The sequence below is a fragment of the Helianthus annuus genome, chromosome 13, assembly GCF_002127325.2.
Source record: "Helianthus annuus cultivar XRQ/B chromosome 13, HanXRQr2.0-SUNRISE, whole genome shotgun sequence".
Lineage (NCBI taxonomy): Eukaryota > Viridiplantae > Streptophyta > Magnoliopsida > Asterales > Asteraceae > Helianthus > Helianthus annuus.
This window is the reverse complement of record NC_035445.2, coordinates 50814228-50820329: the sequence shown is the minus strand read 5'-3', so window position 1 is coordinate 50820329 and position 6102 is coordinate 50814228. Positions and strand designations below refer to the sequence as shown.

Below are 6102 nucleotides of genomic sequence, written 5' to 3'. Positions count from 1 at the left end.
TTAGGGTAATCTCTTGGCAACGCTTGATTCAAGAACTAGGATTTGAATATCTTTCAATTGTTTTTACGTTTTGACATAGTTTAACGTGTTTATCCATAACATAAGATTCAAACAAGGATATGATCAAAAATGCATTTTTCCATTATGATTCAAGTCTCGAAGTACAATTTGAGATCGAATAGAATACAATGAGAGTACAACTGACTGACTTTGGAAAGTACAAGATACTATGCTATAAATAGAAAGATCAAAAGTACGAGGCGTTACACCATATTTCACCAAACAAATTCAAATAAAACGAAGTCTTCAAAAACATAATAAACCAATATATAACGGTTGTGCTACATGAAACTAAAATCTAATCGACTTTTCTAAGACTCAAGGCTCCCGTAAACCATGGCAGCGACATGTTGATCGATATCATCTGCACCTGCCATTTCTTGGTTTGATTATTGTTACAAACCTTCCTTTATCTGAGCTCGAAGCCGTCAAATTTTTAGAACCTTAAGCTGAAACAACTTTTCTTTCTCTTCAAATTATAAGTAATAATTCACTGCTGAAAAAATAATAATAAAAGAGTTGTAGCTACCTTATTACATTTTGAGTTTCTAATGCAACTACAGCTGATCTTTATGTGTTTTTTTAGTAGAACTTTTAATTATCCAATTCCAAATGAAAAGCTTTTAAAATTTACTCTATATTAAATGCATTTTCATGTTTAATATTTCTTGCTACTCTGTATTATTCAATTCACTTTTATGGCTAAAAACTTTCAAATTAAAATTATAACAATTTAATTCGTCAATTTCTTAAGAACAATCAAAGTTACCTCAGTTACATAGCCAAATGCTCCACAACCAATAGAACTGCAAAAACCTATAAAAAAACTAATAGAGATTAAAAGTTCAATGAACATAAATCTAAAAAGCCAACTGTTATGCCCAAATTTTATCAAATGCCTGGTTTTAAAGATTCTCTTTCAAGAGAATTCAATTACATTCTCACAAACTGATTACCCAATTAATCGAATTCCCACATATTACATACCTAATCCAAAATGATAAACAGAGAAGGCTATTGTTTGCTTTTCGATTTAGTTATTGGGCTAAGTGGAAATCCAAAAATCTGGAAATATACTGTAATTGATATCGCTATTACATGTAAAGCCTTATTAAAGTGATTGGGATTGCAATAAGTTATTATGTATAAACAGTTTGAAATCGCTTATTTGCTTATTCCAAAAAGCAATAAGCATTTCTAATAAGAAATCCAAAACACCCATTAAATTCAGTTTTGGTAGTGACACAAACTTGCTAAGCACATGATAACACTTACCATGGAATCTCATCTGATTTCTTTTCCAATAAAACTGCATGGAGAAGCATATTCAAGGAAGAGTTAGGTTGCATAGAAGCATACCGTAACTATCAAACTTTCTACTAGATATTGATAAGATAATAATCACCCGCTTACCAACCATTTCGATATTCTCAATTTCAAGTAACTAAGCATTTACAGATGCTCCAAAACTTTAGCACACAGTGAAACCAAAACCTCGAATCATTCTCTAAACGTGAACATATGAAAAAACTAATTCAATCAAAGAAGCTAAAACCAGTACGCCAAATCAATTCACAAAGTAAAATTAGATTTTGACCTCGCTCAACTATTAGGGCAAAAGTGTGATTGGTCCTTACCTTCTTTGCCGGAAACCCTAGCTGATAGGAATCACGGCTATAGCTCAAACCACCCCCGTCTTTTCACCCTTTAACCCTCATCTCTGTCATCTGAACTCCCCACAACGCCATCGATCGTCTGAACCCTAACCGGAACAAACGTCGTTGACATCTCCCTTGAAAACCCTAGCCGTCGTTGCTAACACCGAGGACCAGAGACCATAAACCACCATCACTACCACCAACAATAATCGACACTGAAGATAAAAACAGATGAGATCGGAACAAATTTCTACAGAGAGAAAGGGTTTTGCTAATGTATCGGAAAAAAATTTCAGAGAGAAAAGAAAAGATTCTGGAAAGAAAAGATTCTGGTGATGGGGTGAGAGATGATGAACGCGAAGTGCGACGGTGAGAGCGATGTCTTCACCGTTCATCTGACGTCGTTACCGTTAATTTCCTATTCCTCAGTTATGTTATCAATTAATATAGTATATCAATAGGTAACTTGACATGTATATTTTAAGAAAAAGACTAAACTTCCGTTTAGCTCTATGTGATTTCATTGTTTTAACGGTTTTGTCCAAATTCTTTAAAAATAGTCATTTTCCTCCAATAGTTTATTATGTTTTCTCCATTTTGCTCCCCGCCTCTAACTCCATCCAAATTGTTTGTTAACTGAAAGAGTATTTTGGTAACTTGCCACATAAAAGTAAGGATATTTTGGTAATTTTACCTATAAAGATGAAAGAGTATTTTGGTAACTTGCCATATAAAAGTAAGGATATTTTGGTAATTTTACATATAAAGATATTTTTAATTTATATATAATATATGCATACAATATATACCACAACACATACATGCACACGTACGTACGTACGTACGTACGTACATACATACATACATACATACATACATACATACATACATACATACATACATGCATACATGCATACATGCATGCATACATGCATGCATACATGCATGCATGCATGCATACATACATACATACATACATACATACATACATACATACATACATACATACATACATACATACATACATACATACATACATACATACATACATACATACATACATACATACATACATACATACATACATACATACATACATACATACATACATACATACATACATACATACATACATACATACATACATACATACCATACATACATACATACATACATACATACATACATACATACATACATACATACATACATACATACATACATACATACATACATACATACATACATACATACATACATACATACATACATACATACATACATACATACATACATACATACATACATACATACATACATACATACATACATACATACATACATACATACATACATACATACATACATACATACATACATACATACATACATACATGCATACATACATACATACATACATACTATTGGAAGGAAATGGCTATTTTAAATGATTGGGGCAAAACCGTTAAAACAACCAAACCACAGGGAACAGAACGGAAGTTTCATCTAAGAAAAATATGTTTATTAAATATTTTAACAGACGTGAGTGACCACTTATATAAGATTATCAATGTTCCAAATATAGTATTCCATTCCAAATTCATAGATTGAGTTTTCTCTTTCGATTGTTGTAGCGAGTGTATATACTATAACGAATCAATATTATCGTTTCATTTACGTAACGTTCTGCAATGAACTTGCGTAGTTAAACGTTTTAACGTATATCTTTTGTTTGGTTTAGCGGTTCCGTAGCAACGGACGGGTCCTAAAAACTCGTTCTATTTTTATTGGTAATATGGAGGATGAATTATATATGTTATAGTTGTTAAGGTATAGGGGTATATGATTGGTGTTAAACCCGAAACCTATTTCTGTCTAATAAATATATAGTAACAGTAGCGGTAGCTAGAGATAACCGATTTGGGTTTCCAAACCGGTTCCTAACCTGACCGTTACCACATTTGAAACCGGTTTGACCGAAACTGATTCCAACCCAACCCACATTGCCACTTTGTGTATCAGTCTCTAATCTTGTTACCGAAACCGGTTTGAACCTGAACTGATTGAAAATCTGATTGGTTTCGGTCGAACCCAAACCAATTCGTATAGCATTTGAATATTTTTTTCTATAACCGATTTATGACCTGAACTGGTTTTGACCAAACTGATTTGGTTTACAACTCGAACCATTTTGAAAAAAAAACAAAGAAAGAAAGAAGAAACTGAAATGCACATCTCTAGCAGTAGCAATGTTCTGAAAATTGGGCTCCTTTTTGAACTCGAAACATGTGATAACCCCATATCTAACTTATAATAAAAGACTTCAAATAATGCCACATGGCATTCTCTCCTTCAACCTCATAAATTTTATTTATAATTATTTAATAAATTTATTTTAATATTAATATTAATAACTAATATATAGATATCTTTTATTTTTATCCTTATCTTTATCTAAAATTAATAAATAACTTCGATTTTGCAATTTAGACCTTCAGGTTTTTTACTTTTAACCCAAAGTTTTTCATTTTTTCTAATTTAATCCCAACTCTTTTTTATTTTCAATTTTGGTCCACCATACTTATCATCTTTCCCAAGTTTTTCGTTTCGTTCTAAATTTTGTGAGTTAATGCACCGCAACGTGCGTGTGGGGATCAAACATTTTTTTCGTATATTTTTTTCCCGTTTGACTTGCCCCTCGCAGCACATCTATTTTTCTCAGTTTAACAAGTTTGACCAACACGCGGGTCCTGGATTGACTTAGTTATTTTTTTTCTATGTTTTACTAATTTCTCTGCAACAAGCGTTCATGATTTAAATATTTTATGAGCTTTTCCGGTGTTGGTGGTCGTTGACAATGGTATAGCACTGGTACTACTTGACACGGTTTTACAACAACCGCTAGTGTTGTTGTACCCAAAGCATGGGATGTTTTTCAAAAAATTGTTGTGATTTTTCACTTTCAACCAAAATGTTTTCATTTTTTGTATTTTAACTTAATTTGTTTACTTTTAACCCAAAACTTTTCATCTTTTGTAATTTAACCCAAAACTTTCTTATTTATAACTTTGGTCCCCCCATACTTTTTATCTTTCGCAAGTCTTTCTTTTACGTTTTGTTCTAAATTTTGTGAGTTAATTCGTCGCAACGTGCGTGTGTAGTTCAACGTTTTTCTGGTCTATTTTATCACATTTGACAGGTATGTCGCAATGTGTCTATTTCCCCCTTTGGCAAGTTCGCCGCAATGGGCGGAACCTATATCGACTTAGTTATTCTTTTCTACATTATTTTGCGAGTTAACACGACGCAACGTGCGTGTGTGGTTCAATGTTTTTACGTCTATTTTTTCCATTTAACAAGTTTGTCGTAACGCGTGGGTCCTAAATCGACATAGTTATTTTTTTATATGTTATATATTTTAGTCTTATTTATTCGCATTAACACGCCAAAACTTCAGTATTGGTGGTCGCTACCAGCGGTGTGGCATTGATGTTATTTGCCATAGTTTTAGGCCCCCGCCGCAACGCGGGGTTGCTTAATTCTAGTTAACTATATATTAAAGATAAAGGTAGGTGGCTAAGGTAACACCAACTAATCTCATATTCTTTTCTTTTGGGTTGATAACACCATATTAACTACCTTTTTCTTTTTCTAGAGACATGTGTGTTTGTGGTGATAACATGTTTTTCTTTATTTATCTTTTTTTTTTTCATTTTTATTCAACACTATTTCATAATCTGGTGTATTCGAAAAGGTTTTTGTTGAATACACTAATTTTTGTTTCAAAACAAGGCAAGTCAACGATATAAAGTTTTATTTTTAGGGTTATTGGATTTTATCACCCCTAACTATTGGCTATTGGCCGCTGTCATCCTCAATTATCACTTTTACCACCGTCACCCCCAATTTATTCTGTCACCACATCGTTAACTAATCACTAACTTTTGATATTGTTACTATACTTTTGGGGTGTCCTAAGATCCCTAAAACCTTCCTAAGATCCCTATGACACCCCCAAAAGTATAGTATCAAGATCAAAAGTTAGTGATCAGTTACGGCGTGGTGACAGAACACACTAAGTGTTAAGTTGGGGGTGATAGACGTCAAAGTGATAGTTGGAGTTGGCAACGGCAAATAGCCGATAGTTAGAGGTGGTAAAATCCAATAACCCTTATTTTTATGTACGTTTTGAGTTGCACTTCGTTCTGTCGTAAATTTTGTTTAGAAAAAAATCAGATAATTTAATATGTTTTCATTCGACGATATAAATTTGAGTTACTATACGTTTCGACGTAAGTTTAGTTCGGAAACGAGCAGGGTCGATTATAGTCTAGACTTTATCACGCTGCGTACACGCCAACACATGTGTATATTTTGTGTGCAT

General features: G+C 33.0%; 1 long non-coding RNA gene across 2 annotated transcripts; it reads right to left on the bottom strand.

Annotated features, from left to right (window-relative positions):
- Positions 1–277: 277 nt before the first annotated feature.
- LOC118485436 lies at positions 278–1985 on the bottom strand. 2 transcript variants are annotated; one of them, XR_004876099.1, is made up of 4 exons: positions 1698–1985; positions 1336–1369; positions 830–876; positions 278–553 (listed from the first exon to the last, which is right to left on the bottom strand). It is a non-coding gene; the product is annotated as an uncharacterized LOC118485436 (long non-coding RNA). The 2 variants fall into 2 exon arrangements; XR_004876098.1 differs by having other exon boundaries at positions 278–876.
- Between the last annotated feature and the right edge of the window lie 4117 nt (positions 1986–6102).